Source organism: Pteronotus mesoamericanus, unplaced genomic scaffold (genome assembly GCF_021234165.1).
Source record: "Pteronotus mesoamericanus isolate MK-2021 breed Mesoamerican mustached bat unplaced genomic scaffold, CSHL_Meso_final contig_169, whole genome shotgun sequence".
Classification (NCBI taxonomy): domain Eukaryota; kingdom Metazoa; phylum Chordata; class Mammalia; order Chiroptera; family Mormoopidae; genus Pteronotus; species Pteronotus mesoamericanus.
The window spans coordinates 22,732,376-22,758,724 of NW_026555068.1; the positions used below are offsets into that span (position 1 = coordinate 22,732,376).

At 43.0% G+C, this 26,349-nt stretch overlaps 1 protein-coding gene across 1 annotated transcript in view; it reads right to left on the reverse strand.

Annotated features, from left to right (window-relative positions):
* Window positions 1-26,349, reverse strand: part of TENM3 (teneurin transmembrane protein 3) — a 548,392-nt gene that overhangs the window by 316,514 nt on the left and 205,529 nt on the right. The window lies entirely within an intron of this gene.

Sequence of the window (26,349 nt, forward strand, 5' to 3'; positions counted from 1 at the left end):
AGTGCGAAAGAACAATGCAGCCATACAGACGACAGCTGTGAAAACTTTTATACTATGAATTTCATATATTCAGAGCTCGTCTGGACCAAACTTGAACTTCTGCAAACGCACGGTGATCTGGAATACACAGTTTTAAGGACCCGGAGAAATCACCCCAAAATACTTTGCTGCCTTTCCTCCCCACCTCCCTTCCCACAGTCCCATAGAGAAACTACTTTATACAACCTGAGAGCGGAACTCTGAAGATAGGACAACAATGATGAAAACATTTAAAAATCCCTACACACACAAGAACAAACTCACAGCAGAGGGGCGATGTAGAGAAATTTCATATGATGCAAAACAGATGAGCAAGGGACAACAGGAGAGGCAGAGTGGAGAAGTTCAAGGCCAAGGGCTGGCCAGCAGAAGGCAAAGCCAGCCTAGGTGGAGCAGATTCCTGCTCTATAACCTCAGAAAGGCATGGGAATCAGGCACTTAGTGGCCTGCAGTTTGGTGTGGGGAAAATAACTTTTAAAGTAATATCATCGATCACCCTTTAAAAACTATCTACCATTTGTTTTGTAGGTATAGTAAAGGAGAGTGTGGAAACTGAGTCAAATTGTTGAGGCAGTATCACTTCAAGGTCGGAAACAGAGACTATGGAGTGACACTGATTGTCACTTACTAGCTCTGTGACCTCCACGAGCGAAACTTTGTGTGACTCAGTTGCATCGTTTGTAAAATGGGAGTGACAATAATTCTCATTTCGTGAAGTTGCTTTAGGTAGTAGACCAGTTTGTATATGTGACATGCTTTGAATAGCACATGACAATTATTAGTGATTGTTTTTTAATAAAACTGTAAGAGTTGTACTATGAACAGCAAAATTTTAATTACAAATACTTCATTTGGTCCACGTTCTTTCCCAAGAAGGCCGAGCCTAACACGCAGTGAGGCTGAATGGCAAGTAGATTCTAATGTCAAGTTCCTCCTCCAGAAGGGGCGGGGTCCAGGCCTCCCCTGAATCGGGAGAGAATTGCTAAATTGGTTTCCTGGGACCTCTCCTGCTCAGCGATGCCCTAATTTACACTTCATCATTTGCAGCCTGCGCGTGAGGCATCCTTGAACAGTCTGAACTGAAAAGAAATTCCTATCATAATTAATTTTTAGGGCAGCAGGGACTTGGTTACAAAGTTACCTGAAGCCAACAACCGAAGCGGCAATGTTCACGGGACAAAGGGTCAAAGTGACTCACTTAACAGCTTTCCAGTCACCACAGAGTGAACCTGCTTGGTTTCAAAAGATGGCATGTTCAAAGGACTACAGCCCATTGCTTCTTGCACGGCTTTACTAGCTTCTATCATTACAGCTTACACTCTTTTTAAAGGAAGTGTTAAAAAAGTACAGCTGTCCATTGATAAATAAGCACCTTCATTGCGCTGTAAAAATCTGCCTGGCAGCAGAAGATATTTGCATTGCACACCATTTTTTACACTGACAAAGAGGAAGGCTGAGCTTGGAGATGAGGGGATATTTTATCAGGAGCATTTAAGAAGTTACAGCCTAAAACAGTTTCTTCCTAACCACGGTGGGATTCATTTCCCAGGGCAACTGCCTAGCAGAGCAGCCGAATTGCAAAGCTGGCATTAAATCTGACCTTGAACCGCTGGCAACCCAGAAGGCTGAGCTCTGGCAGGAACCTGGGAGTTCGGAGGGGCTGCTGTGGTCCCCGAGTTGGGAGGACTTTGGTTAGCTGGCTTAGACCCGGTTAAGTTGCAAATCAAAAACTGAATATCCCCTTGCTGATGAGAAGGAGCTTTGATTGTTTCTTCTTCCTTTTTCATGGCTCATTTCATTTTCTTTTCTTTTGTTTTAAAGAATCTTAATAAGCATAAACATAGAACCTGCTCATAGGAATGTGAAGGCAGAACCCTGAGTTTTCTTTGATTTTCAGTCACACTTGGCTTTCTCGCTGGCTCTTGCCGCTCTGAACAGGAAGATAGGACGGCCAGAGGGTGACCCTGGGCTCACAGAAGTCCGGTCTTCCGGGGGCTTTTGGGAATGTCCAGAGGGCTGCGCCACAGATAGGGATGAAGACGGTGCACCTCTCATTTATTTTACCTTTCAAAGACATGTACAAAGCACGAAACGAGGGGGGAAACTTTGATCTAGAGGGAAGGGTATATTGTACCAGGGCTTACGTTGATCCCTTGCTTAGCCACTAGCTTAGGTAAGGGACACTGTATAATCATTCAGCTCTGCTGTCGCTTTGGTGACACCACCCTCTTTGTCTACTTTTTCGCAGCTGGGAGTGAGGAGACAGAAAGAATAAAGGGCGGTGACGATGAAGGTGAAGAGAAAGGGGGTGGCAATGATGGAGAGAGACGCACTGGCTCAAGGAGACTGGGGGCTCAACTGGCCTAACTGTGAAGCTTGTATTCAGACATGTCACCTCCCCAGTGACAGCGCATGTGTTTCAAAATGATGTTCCGAGAGCTGTTGTGCAAGCTGTCCATTGAGGAAACCTCTCCAGTCTGGAATTACTAGATTTACTTCTTTGGCATTTCCCCCTGTGCATCTCTGTCAGTCCCTGGCCGCTGGGACTACGTATAGGTAGAGCTTCCAAAAATGGAACGGAGCGACGTGTAGGACCCAAGAAAATGCCTCACCTCTCCACTTTGAGAAGCGTCTTCCGAGTGAGTCAAATAAAGAACAGATTCCAAACTGCTGACTTCTGACGGGTTTGCTCTGACAGCTCCAACCCAGCAGGTCTCCGGAACAGACATGACCTCGGACACACCTATAGTTGGGGATGCATCTACTCACGCGTCACCACGTGAGTGTTAAGGGGGTGCAGTCGGAGCCACGGGATTCTGCCCTCAAAGCAGCCGCCGTTCGGGTTTTCCTTGAACTGCCCTGAGCCTGCTCCCTTTCACAGAACTCATTGCAATCTGTCTGATCATACAATAATCGTACACTTTTTAAGTTTTATAAAGATTCTAGAAACTTCTAGACAAAACTCACCATTTTATAGAAGAGTCCTGGAGGTCATGATTCTCAAATAAGTCACCACATGTGGCGATAATAAATCTTCCCCAGTACAGCGCACCAGAGTGTGTGTGTGTGTGTGTGTGCATGCATATGCACGATCAGAGAGGGAGAGAGATGTGTGAACAAACTATTCTGAATGGATAATCAGGGTTGATCGTGTAGCAGTCTAAGTGACAGTGCCTGAACCAAGTCCACTGCAGTGGAGAATTTATTTCCTGCCCACAAATAAATAGGATGAAAGCAATATTTCCTTCATTTTAGAACTGCAGAATACCTGCTTTCATCAGTAAGCAGCCGGTGCTGGCAAGGGGGTGGAGAAAAGGGAACCGCAGGGCACTGTTGATGGAAATGCAGACTGGTGCAGCCACTGTGAAAAGCAACATGGGGTTTCCTCAAAAAAAAAAAAAAGCAACCCTAAAAATGGAACTGCCTTTTGACCCAGCAATTCCACTGATGGGAATACACCCTAAGAATCCCGAATCACCAATTCAAAAGAACCTATGCGCCCCAATGTTCATAGTAGTGTCATTTGCAATAGCCAAGTGCTGGAAACAGCCTACGTGCCCATCAGCAGATGAGAGGGTCAAAAAACTGTGGTCCATTTACACAATGGACTACTACGCAGCACAGGGAAAGAACGCCTACCTTTTGTGAGAGCATGGATGACACTGGACAACATTTTTCCAGGGTGCTAAGTGACATAAACCTGGCGGTGAAAGACAAATACCGTATGATCTCACCTATAAGAGGAATCTAAGAAAATAAACCAACAAACAAAATAGAACCACAGGCATGGACACATGGGACAGACGGAAAGTGGCCAGAGGGGAGGTAGGATGAGAATAATGGGGAAAAGAAGGGGAAGGGACTAGTCCAAGAACATGCATGAATGACCCACAGATCCGGACAGCAGTGCGGGAATTCACTGTGGGGGCTGGGCTGGGCTGGGCTGGGCTGGGCGGCGAAGGGAGAAATAATGGGGACACCTGTAACAGAATAACAATAAAAAATGATTTAAAAAAGCACCAAATCCCTATTCACTAGAATTAGAGATCCATTCAAAAGAGGAGACTCTGTAGCAATTTGGGCAACATTATAACAATCAGATAGACTTGCTCAAATCACATGTCTACCACTTTCTAGATGGATACAATGGGACACAATTCTTAACCTTTCATCGCCTCAGTTTTCTCATCTGCAGAGTATAATGATAGCATTTACCTCACAGGGTTTAGGTAAAACTTAAATAAGATTACGAATAACGTACATTTAGCCTAGAGCTGCACAATATGCTTGGGAAGAATTTGTTTGCTATGATGATTACTTTAATAAAAATCTTAAATAAGAAGCTCATGGAATGGAAGGATTGTGCTGTTAAAATGTTCTTACTACCCAAAGCAACATACAGATTTAACGATCCCTATCAAAATAGTAGTGGCATCTTCTCAGAACTAGAATAACTAATCCTAAATTTGTATGGAATCTCAAAAGAACCCACATAGTCAAAGAAACCGTCAGAAAGAACAAAGTAGGAGGCATTACACTCCCTGATTTCAAACTATGGTACAAAACTATATAAATCAAAACTGTATGATACTGGCATAACAACTATAGATTAATGGAGTAAGATCTATAGATTAATGGAGTAGAGAGCCCAGAAATAAATTCTCGCTTACATGGTCAATTAATCTATGATAAAGGAGGTAAGGATATACAATGAGGTAAAGCCAGCCTCTTCAATAAGTGATGTTGGCCAAAGTGAGCAGATACATGCTTTAAAAAAAAAATGGAATGGACTACTTTCTTACACCATGCACAAAACTAAACTCAAAATGGCTTAAAGACAGAAATGTAAGACCTGAAACCATAAAAATTCTGGCAGAAAACATAGGCAGCAAATTCTTTGACATTGGTCTCAGCAATACCTTTCTGAATGTGTCTCCTCAGACAAATCCTCCCTGAAGTAAAATATAATGTCCATGTATTTTTAATATTTTCCTATTTTTAAATAAACAGGTTTATAATACTGTAGTAGAAAATTATGTCTACTTGGGCAAGGGCAACAAAAGCAAAAATAAACAAATGGTATTAACTCATACAGAAGACTTTCTGCAGAGCAAAGGAAATCATCAACAAAAACAAAAATAAAGGCAACCTCTGGAATAAGAAAAGGTATTCACAAATTGAGACATCTGATAAGGGGTTAATATCCAACATGTAGAAGCAACTCATACAACTTAACACCAAACAAACAAACAAAGAAACAAACAAATTGGATTTAAAAAATGGGCAGAGGACCTAAATAGACATTTCTCCAAAGACGGCTATAGATGGCCCACAGATGTATAAAAAGATGCTGAGTATCACCAATCATCAGGAAAATGCAAATTGAAACCGCAATGAGCTACCCCCTGCCCCTGTCAGAGTGGCTCTCATCAAAATATCAATATATAACGAGTGCTGGTAAAGACGTGGACTAAAAGGAACCCTCAAGCACTGTTGGCGGGACTGCAAACTGGTGCAGCCACCGTGGAAAACAGTATGGGGATTCCTCAAAAAATCAAAGATAGAACTGCCATACAACCCGGCGAGAACACTTCTGAGCGTTTGAAGAAAACCAAACCACGAATGTGAAAAAATATATGCACCCCTCTGTTCATTGCAGCCTTATTTACAATCGCCAAGATACGGAAGCAACCTACGCGTCCACGGGTAGGTGAGTGGACAAAGAAGCCATGGTACGTTCATACAAAGGAAGAGCACTCACCCACCAAACTGAAGGAAATCTTGCCATTTGCAACAACATGGATGAACCTAGAGGATATTATGCTGAGTGAAGTAAGTCAGAGAAAGGTAAATACCATGGTTTAATCTATATGTGGAATCTTAAAAAAAAAACAAAACAAATGAACAAACATAACTAAACATAAACAGACACAGAGACGCAGGGAGTAAGGTGATGGCTGCCAAAGGGGAAGGGAGTGGGGGATGGGTGAAAAGAAGAAAATGAGAGACTAGGGTGCCCGCGGGAGGGACCATGACCCTAAATTGGAGTCTACTTCGATCATAAAAGGATTCATAAAACCTTAAATAATTTCATACAACAGAAGGTCCTTGTAACTCAGAATTCCATGTTGATTTGAAGACTCATTTTCCTAAACAGTTGTTAAAAACGATCTTCCGTTTATAACCTCCTTGCGTGCCCCTGAGGACAGACCGGGAGGCAGACAGGCGGCTGTGGGAGGCCTGCTGGCTCTCGGCAGGGCAGGGCGGGTCAGGTCGCTCCTACGGCTGGTCTCCCGGTCTCGGGTGTCCAGCCCTCCCCTTCCTAAGGCCTCAGTGCCCGAGTCCCTGGGGGTCCTCAGCTCCAGACCGAGGTTACAGAATCCTCTCGCTACCCACCACAATAAGTCAACTTGAAAACCTCTGTGTCCCTGAACCCCCTTTCCAAGGAAGTGAGAACATCAGGGATCCCACAGTTCTGCAGGTGATATTTACGGAAGAGCCAGGCAGGCGCAGCTGTTTCCTGTGCCCCTGACTTGTTAGCCTGACTTGTTGTTTGAAAAGAAAAGTAAAGCTCTACCTGGAAGAGCTGCCCCGCCTTCCCTGGCAGCTTCCCTGTCTGCAACAATCCCGCCATGCTATACAGTTGGATTGAAATGTTACCCCACTGTTTTGGCCTGCTTTTGTTCACCAATATTTTCGAAAACATCTGTTCCCAAGGCAAATCTTAGAACATGTTTTTGTTTTTATGCTAGCACCTGCACAGATAAATGTTTCAGAAGTAATATCATAATTCGTTTTTATTATAATTTAGGCCCAAGTTATAGGGTTTTTTTCCACAATTAGAAATGTTAAAAAAAAAAAAACAAAACAACAACCCTACAAACACACAAATCTTCAGGCAGAAGTTCAGCTTCAGAAATGTAAACCTTCACTTTGGACAGCTGTACAGATACCAAACATTTCGTTAAAACATGAAAAAGGCCTCAATCAGCTACATTTCCAAAGAGCTGTGTTAAAAACATGAACAAACATCAAAATGAAGGACCCCTCCTGTCTTTTCCTTTGACTTTGTCCTGGAGCATGGATTTTAACACTTCACTAAGCTGATGTGAAAAGGTAACTATCATTTAGAAAAAAAAAATCTCGTTTTGTCCTGATAACTATTTTTCTGTTTCCTTTGATCCTTGAAGATGCCAGTGTGACATTTTTCCCCCTCAAAGTAATTTGTAGGCCTTTATTGGATAATTAATCATTTCTGGCATTGATTATTTTTAACTACAGGGGACTATGTTTTATGAATGCTTTTTCTCTCGTCCTTCACATTGATGTTAGAAAACTACAAAAAATGAATGCAAGCAAAATATAAACAAAACTATGCAATATAAGGGTATGTTATTCACAATAGTACAAGGTTGATACACTTTTGCATTGGTGATAGCAGTTTACTGAGAAACAAATGCACATTAAAATATTACCTATGATTGATCAATGAGAAAGGAAGTTAAAGACTTATTCACTATTGTTTTCTATTCTGTGTACTATACTGGATGTGAAGACTCACTACATTAGAATTAAGTGTTCTGTCTTTCATATTAACAATATGCTGAGTGACAAAAGTTTTATCAAAACATAACATTGATGCAGATAGTAATGCAGATGATGTTATTACTTTAAGATTAAAGTAAACTGTTGCACACTTAGTGGTTTCTTGATCGCTAAAATAATTTCCACGTTATGAGTAGGGGAGCGTACTTACTAGCACACGCTTTGCATTGCTGTGTAGACAGATTTATTATTTTACAACATACTCTACTAGAAATAATTTAGTTACGGTTACTTTGGGACATTGCTTGCGACCTCAGGAACAGTCTTGACTTGGTCATATGTAGATATTCAATGATCTGATTTAAATCATGAGGTATTAACCTTGAGTGAACTCAGGAGTAAAATGTCCTAAATACCTTGAAAAATGTAGTGAATGAGAAGAAATGTTAAACTGAAATAAAAACAATCAAGGGACAGCCAGGTCATGAAAAACTGCTTGATTTGGAGAACTTTTAAAGGTTAAACCTGTATTACAGGTTCAAAAAAAACATAAAGAAAGGAAGGAAGAAAGAAAGAAAGGAAGGAAGGAAGGAAGGAAGAAAGGAAGGAAGGAAGGAAGAAAGGAAGGAAGGAGGGAGGGAGGAAAAATAATGGAAGAAAAAAGATTAATATACTCACTGTCTACTTTTTGTTTTATGATGCTAATTTTTTTTCTAAGAGGTTACCACTTTTGCAGCTGGTCAGAAATATCACATTCCTTGATGTCTCAGAAGGTTTTATATGACCAAGCTTAGCCATACTTTAACTTGAATAACATATTAAGCAGCTGTTGAAAATAAAAATGCATCATGGATCTTTGAACGGAGACGTCGATGGGAGGAAAGTGACTTCTCTTGGGGCGTGAATTAAGGCTCTTGCACTAGACTATCCATTTCCTGAAATACTCAGATTTTCACAAATATTATACCCACTAACCAGAGGTATTCTGAACCATAGGCTCCAGGTGCTTTTTAGTTGAGACAATTTCTTGGTATTTTTACAAGTATAGTTAAAAGTTTTATTTTTGATTAACTTAGCACATGGTATGTTGGGCAGTTTGGGGGATTAGGCTTATTATAATAAAGGCCAAACTCTCCTTTTAAATGACTACAAACAGCTTAGTATAACTGTGCTGCATAATGTAAAAGAAAAAAAAAATCATAGATGACTGAAAAATCCACATCTAAATTGTATGTCAATTTTTACCTTGAAATCCTTTTTAAAAATTTCAATAAGCAATTTATTTTATCTTTATGTACTTTATATTTTTCTGGTTTTGACATATTGGCAACTTAGTATGTTTAAACACTCGTACATGAATGTTGACTTGTTGTCATATATGAAAGTAGGTACATGATACCACTATGCTAATGAATCTTACTCTACAGTCGTTTAAATTTTTCTATGCAATTTTTTGTTTCCCTCTTTGTCAGTTTCACTTCTCACGCCAAATGAATAAATGAATATATGAAAGTTGATTTCTGGTAAAAAAGAAATGTTTAAAACTGAGTGCCAGTCAAAGGCTCCACGTATAGCATGATAGATGTATATTCGTTCTTTTCAATTTCAGAGCAAAACAATTGCAGAGTACTAATTTTGGTCATAACATGATGTATTTCTTAAAGGCAAGAAAGTCAAACGAACTTCCTCCCTCCTGCCAAAAAAATCTATAGCACATTTCCGACATTTGAAATGCTACAGCCTCTTTTGGAATCATCGACAACAGCGCCAGAACCACGAGGCAACCACGCATTTAAATGGGCCGTGAGGTCTGAAAACCACCGTGGTCAGGACACTCCGTCAAGAAGCAAGAAAAAGCTGACTTTTCTTCTCCCTCTTGTTGAAGATCCATCTGAAAACCACAGCCTTCTGAAAAAACTAGACTTAATGGGCATAAAAATATTTTGAAATAGTGCACTGATGAATGGAATGTCGCCAATTAGTGTGCACGGCAGGAAATGTGCCCAGGACTGTAGACAATGACAAAGGCTGGAAGCTAATGAAGCGGCCCCAGCGGAGTCAGGGAAAAGCTGAGAATCGCTTTACTCCTTCAGTCACACTCATAGAAGATTTAAGAAAGTAAATATAAAGCCGGTATCTATTTTGTATTCTTTTCCTTTACATGAATTTGGTCTCTGCATTTATTTTTGTGTGTGCCTGCGTGTATGTTCTGAACAACATAAGGATCGTTCACAACATTTCTTCAGGTTAGGCCAATATCACACGTGTTCTAAATAAACTGCAATTTCTTGGCAAGTGCAGAATCAGAATTCCTATTTTAGAGAATTACTTCTAGCCATTGCTTCAAACCCAAACTTGCTGTGGTAGTTTTTGGGAATACGGTTGCATGCTTTTTAAAAATAAAGCTCATGTTTCTTTTCTCATGCACATCCATCACGAAATAACCAGATTACTAAGAACTCATATTTCTGTAAAACATAGTATTTTTTTCATACTGGTTAGAAAAATAGTAGATTTCACTTAACTCTCCTTTTAAAAGGGATTAATGTCAGCATCCACTCCCAAATCGATTTCAAGTACCTTGCAAAATTAAACAACACATGCAATTAGGGATAAATGTTTACAGAGTAACAGGGCCCAGGGTGCATGGACTACCAGGGAAATAAACCCTGGTTTGGTCTGGTATGATATCAAAAGAGTCCAATCACTTCAATTAGGCACACAATTTGAGCAGGACATTCTTAGCTTTTATAGCAAAAATTGAAACGTTAAGTTCGACAGTTTCTACTTTAGGAAGGAAGGAATCAAATACATTTGTGAAGACAAACTTTTCCAGGAACTAAACGGAGGGAAGGATATCTGGAGCTCTGTGTGTATAAGATAATGAACAAAATCTTCAGCTAGGAGCTTATGACTTCTGCGATTATCTCATTACGTTGTGTACCAACCTCAGCACACTTTGGTGCTGATGGAGTTAATCACGTTCTCATTGACTTTATTACCCACTTGATTGAAGGCACTTATCCTAATTAGCCTTTACAGGAATGACTCCCCAACTTGGTCAAAAGGTCCTTCAGGGCAGGAACTGCCTTAGATCTACACCCCTTGCCATGTTTATTACATAAAATATTGTTTAACCCCTTCCACTAAGATCTTGCATTAAATACCTTGAATGGCAGTTTAGCTGGGAATAGAAATCACTTCCTTTCTCTCTGCACTTCAAAAGTATTTGGAAAAATCTTGTTTTCTATTAATGCTCATGAGAAGACTTCTGTTTGAGAGTTGTTCCTTTGGAGATAACCTGTCTTTTCTCCCAAGTTATGTTAATATCTTCCTCTCTAATCTCAACATTCTAAATTTCCTTACAGAAGGCATCTTTTTTTTCCTCCCCTGCTCTGCAGATGGAATGTACATTCAGCCTGAGGATGCATGGCACCCTTCAGTTCTGGAAGATGCTGAGCCATAGTCTCTTTAAATGCTGCTTCTCTTCTATTTCTTCCTGATATTCCTATAACATATAACATTTTTATATGTCATTTTACCCTCCATATTTATTTGTTTTCTTGTATTTTTGAAATCTCTACTTGTCTGTGGTCTATTCTGTTTGAATTCCTTAATACTACCTTTCTACTTTTCTAATGTTCACTAATTTTTTCCAACTATGTCAAATGTAGAGTTTATCTTATCTATCAAAGTTTTTTAATTTTAAGGACTCTTTTTCAGAATTTTTTAAAATCTTCACCTGAGGACTTTTGTTTTCATTGCTTTGAGAGAGAGGGGAAGGGAGAGAAGGTCTAGAGAAAGGGGAAGGGAGGGACAAAGACAGGGCGGGAAATATAAATGCGAGACAGAAACATTGATTGGTTGCCTTTTGAACCCGCCCAGACCAGGGATGGAACCTGCAACCCAGACATGTGCCCGAGCGGGAACCGAACCCGCGACCTTTTGGCCTGGACAGCCACCGGCCAGGTGAGTCAAACCGGCCAGAGCTATTTTTTCCAGAATTTTTAATGGCACGTTTTTCATATACTCTGTGCTTGCTTCATTTCTATTTTGTTTCATTGTTTCTGACTCTTTATGCATTTTATTCCTTCCCATACCACTTTGAGGATAATAAGCATATTTACTTAAAATGATTTCATTTCATATGTAGTAAACTCATCTCCCAGTCATTTCACCGATTTTCTTCGCATTCATTTTATTTATATGTTTTTGAATTTTGAGTTCTCATTTTTAATAGTATTTAATATATTTTCCCTCTTTCTTCATCCGTCTCTCCTCGTTTGGTGGCATTTGGTTGTCTTTACCTATCCCCTTGTCCAGAACCAGATCAACACCCTGGGTCCCACGATGCGCCATGAAACTGGATCTATCCCCCATGGAGACTCCACACCAGGGAGCACGTGGGCGCAGGTCCCGGCGGGCAGGCCGCCTCGTCGCCACCCAGCCGCCCCAGGCACCTCGCTTTCCAGGGAGCAGTTCACGGACCTCCCCTTGCAGCTTCCTTCCCCTGCTGTTCAGCTCAGACCCCAGTTTCAAGCCCAGAGGCTGGCTCGGTCCCGCCCGGCCTTTGCTGAGTGCGGTCAGCCCCGGTCACCCCGAGGGAGGCAAGCCCCTCCCTGCCCGCTTGGAGCGCTCCCTGCCTCTCGGTTCAGGAACCCCTCGCTCCGGCTTCGCACGCTGGTGTATTTCCGTTATTTTTTCAGCCACAGAGCTCCATATTCTTCTCGGTTTTGGTTACAGCTCTGCCTTCGAATTTTTTTGCTTTTCGTACTTGAGCAATCAGTTTGGGGGTTCAGCAGCAGGAGGCAGTTGGGAGTGTGCGCGTGTCGGGAGGGCGAAGGCCAAGTAAGAACGCGCAGTGCCATCTTCCCAGGAAATCTGTGTCTTTCAAACCACGATGCCAACCTGTGAGCCTGATGCCTGCTGGGGACAATGCCACCTCCTGACTCGGAAATGAGGGGCAGGAACAGCTCCACGCCCCTCCTCTCCTCCATCAGCCACGCCGCGGGACCCCAGAGTTCTTGCGTCAGAACCACGGGAAACACTTATTTAAAATGCGCGCTCTTGGACCTCTCCAGATTTGCCACGTGGAGTATCTGAGAGTGGGGTGGCGCGGGGGGCCGGGAGTTCGCATTCTTCACTGCATTTCAGCTGTTTCTTGGCACACTGAAGCTCTGGGAATCAAAGCCCACGCAGCAGCCTGCGAACTGTAGAGTCCGGTTTCTAGGGGTCTTCCGGGGGCCTCCCGTTTCCTCCCAGGAGGGGTAGTGAGGGCATTTAACATGAAAATCAACCATCGACCATACCTTCATGGGGCACAGGAAACGAAACACTTTTAGTCAAAAAAGTATGCTAAAATAGTTATCTTGTTCGTTGCTATTAAGAAATTACTTTGTGTAATTACCATGGTGCCCACGGGGCGACTGGCAGGCCACGGTGAGGCTGGAGATGCAGACGGCTACGAAGAACAGGCTTTGGGGGAGGGCTCTGGACCACCCGCCAGGGCGTAGGAGTGAGTCCACGGACCGACGCCCCACCGCTGACCGGGCTTACAGAAGGTCAGTGCCCTGGCCGAACTCCCTCCCTTATGCCTGCTCTGAGCACGCTGAAGCACCGATGTGTCACATAATAAAATATGACAAACGCAGGTCCCGCACACATTAATGTGTAAGTAGAATGCATTGTAAGGGAAAAAAGAGAAAATATTTCAAAATATACTTTAGTTCAAATAGGACAGTGATACTCAACTGATGAGTTGCCCATGAAGAATTTTTAAAACATGCAACACCTGACTATTTAGTCAGGGAAGCAATGGCAACAGCCAACACAGCAAGAGCCGTGCCATGTGAACGCCCTGTCTTGAACCGTAAATACATAGGTCATATAAAAGAGCTGCGTCTGATTGGTCACGTTGCATAACAAGTTTGCATCAGACTGGTTAATTCTTGTTACCAGAAATTCTTACGTACATGTATAGACATCTGATTTTTTTTTAAAAACATCACTTTGGAGCAAAAAGGGTAGGTAATTATTGTTTGTTATTATGTTTTGTAAATCAGTCAAAATTATACCTCTCTTTTGTCAGATTGGCAAAAAATATATTTTTGGTGCGATGTAGAACTTGGGCGACTAGTTTGTGTGCCATGAAATGAAAAAGGTTGAAAACTGCTGAAACAAAGTGAATAAAAAAAATGTTTTCATCACTCCCACTAGCAATGCAACAAGGTATATCAAAAACAAACAGTGGAGGTTATACCCAAATATTTCCCTAACCCAGGAAGCTTTGCACTGCGGTCCATGTGCCTTTCATTTGCAGTCCTCATTTTTAAGACAATTCCTCCTTCTTTGTCCTCGCTGCTGGAAGCTCCCCCTCCCCTTACCCCTTCTTCCTTTCTGGTGCCACTGACACTTCCAAGCTTCCACGTAGAAAGGGAGTCCCACTCATTCTAGCAACGCCTGTAACTGGAAAGTCACACAATTACCTTCCGTGAACAAAAAGGTGCTCTTTAAAGAAATCTGCGTGGCCACACGCCAGTGGAGCGCTCCCTGTCGGCAAGGTCCGGCAGAGAGGTATCGAGTCAGAGCCCACGGCTCCTCTCAAGGTCCCCTTGCCCTCCTTGCCCTCCGTCACAGCTGTCACGGCATGTTATTGACAAGTCGATGACCAAAGAAAATGTCCATTGGTTTCTTTGCAGCTCGCCCCATTCCCATTAGGGTATTATCCTCAGGGTGGACTTAAATACAGAAAACAAACAAGCCTGCCTCTCGTTCCTACTTATCTGACAAACTGCCCAGGCAAGTGGGTGGCTGCGGCACAGCGTCACACCCCGGTTCAGAGCAGCAGAAGTGACTCAGAGAGCCGCCCCCGGTTGTGCACGCGGAAGATGGTGAGGTTGTTAGGGCCGGGGGACACCCAGCCCCAGCACTGGATCCGAGCCCAACAGGGAGAAGAGGCTGCAGCCACAGCTCAGGGGCTCTTTCAGTTGACGTGAGACCAGGAGCCTCTGTTTCGACTGCGAGGATGAAAGGAAACACGCCCCCCCTGTAACTCCACATGGAGTGGGAACTGTATTCTCTCTTGCAGTTGTGTTCTGACAGAGGATCACATTGTTCTTTCTTCTAGGACCCTGCACGTGTCTCTGGAGAGATGGCCCTCGAGGATGCCAGTACCCTGATCGGGTAAAAGCCAGCCTCCTGGCTGGAAGGCAAGACCGGAAATGTCCCGATGGGGCAATTCGGCAGGGCCTCCCGCGGACCCTCTCTGGGACAGCGCCCGCCACGCTGCAGGCGGATGTTGCTGGTGGACGTTGCTAGGAGTCCCATCTATGTGCCCTAGCTTCCCAGCTTTTCCTCCCCGGATTTGGTGTGTCTACCTCATTTGTCAGATGAAGCAGGGTGTGGTTATCTGAACTCTCTGCCCGCCATGTTTATCTGTGGTGTTGACTGGCCTCGCTTATCTGGAACCTCTCTTTCCTGTGACTTAATACAACCAAGCCTGAGGTTTCATTCCTTCAAATAACGCCCCCACTGCTGACCACAGAGGACAGGAGCTGCTCAAAGGCACACACAGGTCACCTGCTGGGGTACTTGTTTGGGTACCTCATTGTGAATAACGCTGGTTGGGAGACGTGGGTTCTGGAGGAAGAATGTTTCTTGAATGAATAGATCAATGCTATTTCATCCCCACTGAACCCATGGAATTTTAATGAGAAAGAAGTGTGATATTAAAGATGACTCTTTATTTTAAACTTTGCAGCTGGGCAAGTTCAATTTGGTTTTTAAAAAAGAGCCACAGTGTTATGCGATGTCAACCAAGCATGGCCGGCAGCCTTATCATTAATTTAATACCTTCCCACCTTTACTATGTTCTCACGTCAAGAATTCTTTTATTTTCCTCCTCTTCCAGGATGGGGCCCAGAAGATAAATATTTGCACTTGGTCCTAAGGTTTTCTCTAGGAGAACATGATCTTTCCAGTCAATGAGCTTTCCAAACTTCACCTCGAATTCCCAGGAATATGGTATATATTTCTGCCTGATTTTATTTATGTTTTATTGTCACAGAAGGAAGTGCCTACTAAGGAATTTGGAGGAAAGGGCCTCTGGGAGGAATGGTTGATAAATGGGTGTCTTTTTTGTGTGTGGAATTTGGAAGGAAAAGTTTAAATACGACTAAGTTAATATTTATCTCTACTCCTGCAATGATTTACTAAGAACAGGACTGGAAAAGAAAACTCCTTGGTCCATACCCTATCTCCTGCCGCACACTGGGGCGTTAGGTTACGGCCCTGCTTGCCTTTTTCCCATGGCGGGTTTATGATTATACTTCCTGATGTCTCTCGCTAAGATAGTCAGGATTAAAGATGAATTAATCTCTGGAGAAAGAAATGACAGATACATTTGAACTCAGTAGTTCAGGCTTATAGAAATGAGCAGGAGTTTGCTATAAACACTTAGGAAACCTCAAGGTTCTTTATACCAAGTACATGCATATCACTTCTGAATGCGATTTTTAATGCATTGGTATTACCATTCGAGTAGTTGTTAATACTTTTTGGCAAAATAGAAGGAAGGCCTGGGACTGAAGAATGAATTTTTTAAGAGAGCATAAAGCAGCCAAGGTATTAGAGAAAACCAGGTCATTTACTAGCAATCTATTGGGATGTCTTTTTTTAAATGATTCAATACATTTTGAACAAATGTCAATTTCATTATTGAAACTTTAAAAATTTAGAGCCATTCTTTACAGCTTTAATATCATCAGTGCCCAAGTCTTTCTTCTTATTGAAGGTCAGAGAGTAACAAAATCCATTCATTCATTCACTCAACGAAAGCTTAAGGTCCAGGTGCCAACCCCAATTGCCATCCAGGTTACAATGGCATAAAAAGTAACAAATAATGTGACATTTTCTTTCTTGTTGCAATGACATTATTTAAAATATCTGAACTACTTACTACCAGCTTTTTCTTCACAGAGGTTTCAAGGGTCACACTTCCCTCTAATACATTACTTTGACATATTTTGATAAATTTAGTTGCTGTGAAACGAAGCAGCTGACCCTGAGAATCCCCATCCATCTTTAAATGGAATGTCTCTTGGTTGTATTAAAATTCGACCTGAGAGGGAAAGAACCAACCTAGGAGTAAAAAATTCGTTTTCTAAATTGATAACCAAATGCTTATTTATTCCTTCTCATATTATTGCATTTATTTTCTGTGAGACTGGCTTTTAGGTTAGAACTCTGTCCGCCAGGACGGGATTGAGATATTCACGGAATGAGAGCAGAAAGCAATAAAACTGATTTCCAGAGGCCAGGCATCAAAAATCAGTCCTTTCACTTTACGGTCATATCACGGACAGAAAGGTCCTTGAATCACCCCCTTATACAATTCTAATCAGTACAAACGGAATAAACACATATTCTGGATGTAAATAAAGACATTCTTCCCCCCCCCCCCCCACACCATACATCTAAGTTAGTTCTACCACCTTCCTTTGTCCTAAAAATTAGATGGTGACAAATCTGCTTGTCACGAACAGGAGAAGAATTAAAACAACTGAAATGTAATTAATCAAATATTTCTGTCTCCTTTAGTTAGTGGAGATACAGGCAAAAATTAAAACGTGCTGCAGCAAGTTTACTCTTTAACCCTAAAACATCGTCTTTGGCATTCCTATCTCCCTGGGCTCTCGAGAAAGTTCCAAGGAACCTGATGTTCAGGCAACAATCACAAGCAACCTCTAGAAGCATCCGTTTGAGAGTAAGAAGGGTCCTTATATAAGAATCACCTGAAAAGTTTTACAGATGCAGAAACTGAGGAAATTGAACCTCGCCCCAGGGCAGCTTCAGCCCCAGGCGTTGGTCAGACGCCTTCGGGAGGGGCTGTTTCTTAGCCTTCTCGCACCTCCGCCCGGAGGGCTCACGCGCACTCCCTGTATTCCTGGTACGCGCACAACATCCAGATAAACTGTGGTCCCTGTACCAGAGGAAAGGTGAGCAAGAGCCTTTTTGTGGAGGACCCCCGCTTCCCCCTCTCCAAAGCTCTGCTCGCGCGGGGCCTCCAACAGAAGGCGCTCAGGAGAGCGGATTGAAGTGGGGAAGGAGAACAGGGAGAGAGCCCAGGAAGGAGGCTGGGAGCTGAGTCTACCCTATTTCTGGGAGACTAGGTGGAAATCACAGGGAAATGGAGGTGGAAGAAGCCTTAGGTGGGGCGTAGTGAGTAGCTACACCTGTTACCTTTTTCAGCCCCAGGGGCCCGGTTTAACTTCTTAGGCACGTCCCCAAAAGCCAAGCCAGAAGTTTGTAAAAGCAGAACCACGCGTCCGTGAGCTTCGTCAGCAGGGCCTCTCGGCCGCCTCCCACACGCTGGAGGACTGCCTTCCAGGGACAGGGTCCCGCACTGCCTGCTGCCCAAGAGGATTCAAGGGGAGTCCAATGACTCTGCGCCTGCCGCTTGGCCTTGGCCTCCTCTGGCAGCGCCAGAGCTCACTTGGGCTCCTGGGACGAGGAGCTGGGTATTCTAATCAACGGTTTGCGCCCCGCGGTTTGAATACGATCTGCTAGGACGCACTCATCAATAAGCGCGATTTACACACCACGGCCTCCTGAAAACTCAGGATTCAGACAGAGGAGGCGTGCGCCTCGCATTCGTAGACCCTGATGTGTTTCAGCAGCGGGGCGGCTGCGCGCGCTGCCCCACGCGCGAGAGGGTGTGTCCACGGGCGAGAGTGGAAGTGCGCTCCGCCCTCGCCCTCCTGCTTCCAGCTCCCAGCGCGCTGAGCAGGCAAACACTGTCAGCTCCATCTGTGCTCGACGCGCAGAGAGGCGCGCCCTGATACTCTTCAGATGCTGGCAAGTTTTATTAATGGCTTGGATGCCTGCGTTAGTTTTGCTTCGATTAAAAACTCCAATTTGTTTTTTAAAGTGACGAATCACTTCAGTTTGCACATGTAGTTTTTTCACATTCCAAAATAATATTTCTGACCTTGGGAGAGATTTAGATTGAGTACTCTGTTAAGCATTCATAGATTTTTCACGTTTAGGTTACACGCTGAAAAACTGTTAGGAACTTGATATTTAACAGCTCTCATGACATCCTACGGCACTGAATGAGGTGTGGGTTGTGGTTTTTCTTACTTTACTGGAAGAGAAGGGGAAGCAAGATTTCAGGAATTTTTTATTTTTTTAAATCGGTATGGATAGTGATTGGAAAAAAAATGAATTAGTAAATTCTAAAGCACAATGGTATGTCCCAGTCTTCATTACTAATTAAGAAAATAATCTGTCTACAAAAAGAACATGCTCTTAAATGATATCCTGTTTTGCAGAAGTATCCTCTTGTCCCTTGAGGGTAAGAATATGCCTATCTCAGCATTCCCCCCCCGCCCCCGCTCCACATCACCGCAGATGAAAGCTAGTCTTCTGCTCTGAAGAATAGAAAATGCTGAAATATAATTTAGTCTGATGTTCCTACTCCATCTTCCACTCCCAATCATCAGATAGTATGGTCCAAACTATCTAGAATTCTTCAGGACAAACCATGACATACGTAGGTTACATACTATTCCCACGTGTGTACAGACAGTTAGGACAGGGCATCACGCCTGTGGCAAGAGACAAGGAATAGCAGTCAGGGGCTCTCTCAACCGGATGCGCGATCTTTCATTTATTACGGGCCTTTTTTATTGTTACAGCTGTACCCTCGTTATACTTCAAAATAATTCCTTACGCTCTGTTTGTTTGAACTGTGGAAGTATAGTCGTTGCGCCTTTGGAACAATGTCTTCCGGGAGAAACCTATTCTTGACCCATCAACCTCAGGGCTTGAAGAGCATTTCACCTGACTGCGCGGCCACCTTTGCCGCACGGCATCGGCGTGCCGGCAACACGGAAGAGCCCGGCTTCAGAAACGCTCAGAATCACACGTGCGTCATGTCTTAGGAGCACAATATACATGTGACCAAAGCAAGGATCTAAAAAGTCTGAAAATAAATTTGAAATCCCTGAACTCAAAGATACCAAAGACACAAATGGGCTTTGGGACATAAATACATTTCCATCATGGTTATGTGTTTCCTTTTATTCTCAAATCAAATCTGTCAGAAATGCCAAAAAACAAAAACAAACAAACAAACAAAAACCTGCCATGGGAGAAAAAGTGATGTTTTAAATAAATTTTATATTTTATGGCTTAGCTTTTAAATTATATTAAAATATCATTTAGCTTACAAAAAAAATTCCTGTAGTCTTGTGGAACACTCATTTGGCCCGCCAAAGTTTACTGAATAACGAGGATTTCTCTCCTAGCTCTATGTTCACACCATAATTGTGGGATAAAAAACTCTCAGGCAAGTGCAGCAAACAGGAAGTTTTACCCGCATAAAAATTTCGATGAAAACCACACCAACCCCTTCACCCACCCAAAAGGAGGTGACACATATTAAATGTCTTTTCAGCTCACTGGAAATTATTCAGTCTGTCTGCTTTGATTTATTTCAGGCCACGGATGTGCACAGGTTTATTTTAATGGTGGGTCACGTCTACGCTGGCCCAGAAAACACGCTGCCCTACTGAGGTCAGAGCGAAAGCACAGTGCTTCACAGGGTTGCACTGGCGTGGCCGGGATGCTCAGTGAGTGTATGAGGTTTGGAGGCATGTGGAAATGACTGCACCCCCCAAAAAAACTGTACATTGAGACAGTACACATTTTTGGAAACTTGGTATTTTGCCCATTAAGTTAGAAACAATTTAAATAAAGGTCTTTCCCCTTATAATTTTTTTATTTATCTTATTAAAAGATTTTATTTATTTATTTTTAGAGAGAGGGAGGGAGGGAGAGGAAACATCTATGTGAGAGAGACACCTCAATCGGCTGCCTCTTGTCTGTGCCCTGACCAGAGACTGGACCTGCAACCCAGGCATGTGCCATGACTGGGAACCGAACCAGTGACCTTTCACTTTGGGGGACAATGCCCAACCAACTGAGCCACACAGGTCAGGGCTCCTTACAGTTTTGAATGAAATATTCAAGAATATCGAAGGAAGGGACCTGCGTGCTTGATATTCCAATAAAGTGTGTGGAGCGGGCTGCTGCAGAGCTGGGCACTAGACACCTGCGTGGCGCCGAAGCTGCGCTTGTGCAGTGCAGGAAGCGCTCACAGGTGTGTGAGAGTCAGCCCTGCACACCGTCACACGATTCTGGGGCCTCTACCGTTTACGACCTCTGACCGTTTGTCTTTGTTAATCAATATCAGTAAACCCTGTAGAGCACAGATAAGAAGAGTTCTAGCGACGTGGGTTGGTAAATAGATAAAGTGCTCTCAAAGTGGGAATGGGACTAATGAACCAAACCATGCCCTTCCTGCCCAGTTCTTTGTCCAGGGCTCATCTTTATCTGTATTTGGAATTATGATGGATAACGGAATAAAGGAAACAAAACATGTAAATATTAACTGAATGCCTTTAAAATTTTAACCCTGAAATAGCAGACGAAAATAACTCAGACTCTACCATGCTCAGTCGTTAAAGGAAATCTGTAGGTCTGTAGCAATTTATAACAGATAAATGCAAGAGAAATTCACTTTATCAAATAATAAAATATGTGACTTAGAGTCTCACTTAATATTCTTCCTCATCTGTGGCCCTAAAAAAAAACCTGAAAACCATTTTGATAAAACAGATGTTGAATGGTCTCAGTGGAAAATGACTGAAGGCTTGCACCATGTAATTATTATAAAATACCACACATCTGGTACAAAGTTTGGCCTTATATCAAAAGTCATTTAGGACAAAAACGAGCAAGGAGACTTCTGGTCTGATGAAGTTCTGAACTTGCAGTTTATAAGATGCCTTCAACTTTAAGTTCTCCCCTTATGGAATATAATTTATTACAGGACAGAACGGTAGTTTCTCCAAACCACCAAACAAATAATTAGGATATTAAAACCGAACGACTGTGAGCTATTATTTCAAAGAAAATATAGCAATTAAAATTGTACAAAGCAATCTGGTTCCACGGCAAAAAATAATAAAAGACTGTGGAAAATTTACAAATGACCTTTTCATTCATGAAAAGCTAAGGTCTCAAAGGAACTCTGGAATAACTTGCTTATGAGTTTATCACTAATCCATCATCAGGAAAAAAACTCCACGCTGAGAGAGGACTCTGCTAATGTGCTCTGAGTCCACTGGAGCAGAAGCAGGAATGTTCTGGCTGTGGCATTTCTCTCCATCACTACAGCCTTCTGCCCACTGCGGGCCACGGCCGCAAGGGACCGTCGGCAGACAGTTGCTCCGAGCTTATATTTATCAATAGCCAGATCTCCAGGCTGGGAATACCTTGCTTGCTTTCTACCCTCAAAGTGCAGTAAGAGTCCTAAATGAACCTGATAAAGAAAAACAGCAGGATATTACCATCTAACCCCTTCTAAGTAAACATTTCTCAGAGGAAGCAGTGATATTATAGGGGGAAAAGAAAAACTTCAGTAATGAAATGGCACTGGTAAGAATGAATCAGAAAAACACTTGGAGCTCCCTTAATTAGAAAAGCAGAGCTTAAAAGATATGTTTGTATTGTGATTTTTTTTGAGATCCATTTCAAATACACGATTTTGCTATTTATTATACTTTGTTAGACTGCTAAATTGTTACAAGTTTATCCATCGTCTGAATTTTACTTCTCTCATCCACAAAGATGTTAAATCTTAAAAATAACTTTAATGTTATATGTAATATGCTAACTTTACAATAGCAACAGAACTTGGAAATAAATGAAATATGCCTTATTTAGCCAACATACAGTGTTTTATCGATACACAAACAGAAAAATGTCATGTAATGAGATGATTAAGAAAAACATGAGCTTTGTGTCTTAAAGGTTATCCATTTTAGGTTCCAGTAATTGATCCCAGTCACTTCAAATGTTTAAAACATTCCAAACCCTCAGCCAAATGTTGAAGAAATAACTCTGCCAGAATTTCAGTAGAGAAAATTTTAGAAGGCTGTTTGAATCCAAAGAAAAAGAAAAATATATATTATTGCTGAAAGCTGTACGTGTGTTCTGCTTTCCAATGGAAACCGTAGCCAAATAAGCTTTCATTAAATTGGAACAAGATGACAAATACTAAAGCTGAAAATGCAGACAGTAAATTGAAACATTAAACATTACATAAGGTCTCTCATGTATAACAAAAAATTGGAGACAGAAAATACAAGAAAATATTTTCAATATCTTAACAGCTGTCTCATCTTTCCCCCAAGATACACAAGTGAAATAGGTAATGGCCTTGGAAACCAAACTTCAGTTTTCAAAACAGCAAAGAAGGAATACAGGTTAATTCATAAATTTCCCTTCCAAGATGCTACAAATGCAGGAATAGTTACAGTAGTTGCAGACACAGCCTGTCTGGAGACCCTTTTCCCGTAATCAGGTGAGGTGACAGATCGCCAGGGCCTCGCTGGTCATAAACTTGCCCTACACAATAATGTCACACGTATAGGACCGCAAGCTCGACGCCCAGCAAGATCTCATGGCACAGAAGCTCAGGGCACACTTCCCATCTTCTGCGAAGGTTTTAACAAAAGCTGAACGAGGAGTGCACTATACAGCTCAAATGGGCCGTGGCCTAATACAGAGATTGCGGGGGAGAACTTGTTTTGTCCTAGTCCACAGGTGCAAGCACATGTGCAAAATTTTCTCCTGACTGGGTAGTTAATATATCACCAATAGCTGATGGGGGAAAAAAACACCCAAAACAACAAACCTACAACAAAAACCAAACCACCGAATTCAGGCTTAATCGCTGCATGCAATACCATGCATTTCTACACAAGCTGGACCAGGTATGGAGCACACTGGTGAGAGTCATGGCACAACGCAACGGAACCGCCGCTACCGGCTTCGGCCGGGTTGCCTTCACTCAGAAAATGCTGCCTGTGTTTAGAATTCAGTTAAGAGGTTCCATGAAAAAACAAGTCCTGGCTATTTTAAAGATGAAAGAGAAAGTTCCAGCTTAAGTACTCTAAAACAGCATCTGCACTCCTTCCCACCGACTATATTTTACCAAAAACATTTACTCGTATTTTAACCAAGGTGAGAATCTGGCATTTGAGGTCTCCCAATTCCTTCAGGTACCACTTAGCTATTAGAGATGGTGCGCAATGATTTATAAGCTTATTAGTCAATGCATCTGAAAGCTGAAATGGTTTCTCTAAAGTGCACAAGGTAGCTCATTGGCCTGATAGGGTCTGTATTTATCCATCATAAAACCAAGCGCAGGACTGTGCATAGTGTAAACATAAGAAGGCAATCAATAAGTGCTCGCTAGATTATGCTGAGTGAATTGAACTGAATTGAATTGAATTGAACTGAAGAGCTGGCATCCATGCATCCTAACTCCCAAATGAGAGGCAACCCTTTAGACTGGCTCTGTATGGGACCCAGGGTCTTACCGCCTTCAAAGAGGAGCTTACCAAATGCTTCCTGATGTTAAGGTAATGACTGTCTTTTCCCCTAAGGAAAGAAACCGCGCTCTAGCCACAGGTGTATCCGGTTGAGTTGATATTAGCTAAATCAAAATCGAAATACACTATTTTACCTATTCTTTAACTTCCCGTGGCTTTGATAATCACATTTCAAGTCTTCACCAATCAAGTAGGTGGACGGATTTTATTCGGCTCCTAGGAACTCAGCACAGTGACTTAGAAACACATAAATGTGAGACAATTTCACCTTTCTTTGTCCCCTCTCAGTCAATCAAGTTTAAATCAGCTAGTACAAACTGGCCACTTAGCAACCGCTAACCTTCTACTCTATGCAGTTGACTTAGCAGCACCGTTGAAAGAGGAACATATGGAAGCAAGTTGGGATGACTGTCCAGTAACCACAATGACCTCAGGAGAGGCGGCCTGTGTGTGTCCGCGCCCCCGGATTCCTTCCCTTCTCAGAGCCGTAAGCCTGTGATCCACAGCCTAAGGCCCTCCAGGACCTGGAAGTGAAAAGGAACTCAGTGTGCTCTAGCGTCATACGTAAAGGATTCAGTGACAAGTGCTCTCATGCTAGGTCCAGCTTGGGTAGCATGAACCTGCAGAAGCTGAGCGCAGAGCCCTAGGGGCGGTTCTCCAAGTGCGGCCCTGGCACAGGCCCCGCCCCGCCCCGCCCCGCCCCGCCCCGCCCCGCCCCGCCCCAGGCCCAGCTCCAGGCCCAGCTCCAGGCCTGCGGCACCGGAGCTGCGAGTGAGCTCGACAACCACATTCCCCCAGGCGGTTGGCCTTCACGGTGAGGCTTGGGAACACTGAGTGGGGATAAGATTTTGTCAGGCATGCCTGGGTGTGAGCCCCAGCTTCACTACCTGCTCCGGGAGGGCCCTGGGCAAGGGCTATTCTAACCTTTCTCGGCCTTGGACTCCAGGTGAAGTGGAGACACACTGGCCACCCCAGGCTTAGGACAGACGCTGGGCGTGGCCGCTGGGCCATAGTCAGTGCCCAACTGTGTCACCAACTCCTAGACTCGGCATTCGTTGCCTTGTTCTACCTGCTCCCCTTACCTCTTTGATATCTTTTATGTTACAACTACCTGTTCCCTCTCTTTATACTTCACTGACATTTTCTATCTTGGATGGAGTCAGGCTCTTGGTGGTCTTGTTTCCAGTCTAAATCCATCTAACTCTTCCGTTCTTAATTCATAACATGTAATGACGTGTGCAGTCGTATTTGACTGTATATGTGATTTCACAATTCCTTTATTATTAATATCATGGCTTTTCATGTGCGTATCGACTGGAAGGATTTGTTTCTTTTTATGAAGGTTGGATTCAAAGGAAATCATAGACGCCAAATCTCTTTCATTAAAAAAATCCAAATTAAAGATTTACAGGAAACCCATAATCAATCTGAAATAATTTGTCAAAAATGAACAGTAATTATATGTATTCAGCTGTTTTTGTTTGGTCACCTTGTGCCGACTGTTATTCAGTTTAAGAACCACAACCATTCCGTCAACTAGATATTGTTGGCCCCATTTTAGAGATAGAGAAACTGAAGCACAGAGGATTTTAATAGCTAGATGAGAGTCTCATAGCCATACGTGGCAGGGGTAGAATTCCACCTGAGGGCTGCCTAAGCTCTAAGACCCTACAGTAGCTCCTGCTTGTCCGTGAGGGGTGTGTCCTAAGACGCCCCATGGGAGTCTGAAGCCACGGGGAGCACCAAACCCTACACAGACGCTACGGTTTTTCCTATACATATGTATGTACAGCAACGTTTTGTTTATAAATTAGGCACACTAAGAGACTAGCAATAACAACTAGTAAAACACAGACCAGATCGAACAATATACCGCGATAAGAATTACGTGACTGTGGTCTCTCTCCCTCTGATGACGGGTCTGATAACCCAGCTGGCTCCTAAGGGGCCAGCGAGCAAAGACAAAGGGATGACTCGCGTCGCAGCAGGAGGAAGCAGGCTGGGCAGGGCTTTCATCGCGCTCCTTAGAGCAGGGTGCGATTTAGAAATCAGGAATTACGTTTTTCTGAAATCTTCCCTTTAATATTTTTGGATGGAGGTTCACCACGACTCACCGAGCCCATGGAAAGCAAAACCGTGGACAAGGCAGGGACTATTATACCCTTATACTGTCTCTAGAAATACCAGGCTTCATCCTACTAGTGAACACTTGCTTAGATCCGCCCTCCCACCCTGCTCACAGACGCGGGTGAACTGGAAGGAAGCCAGAGATAAATCCAGGTGTTGAAAGGAACAGAATAAA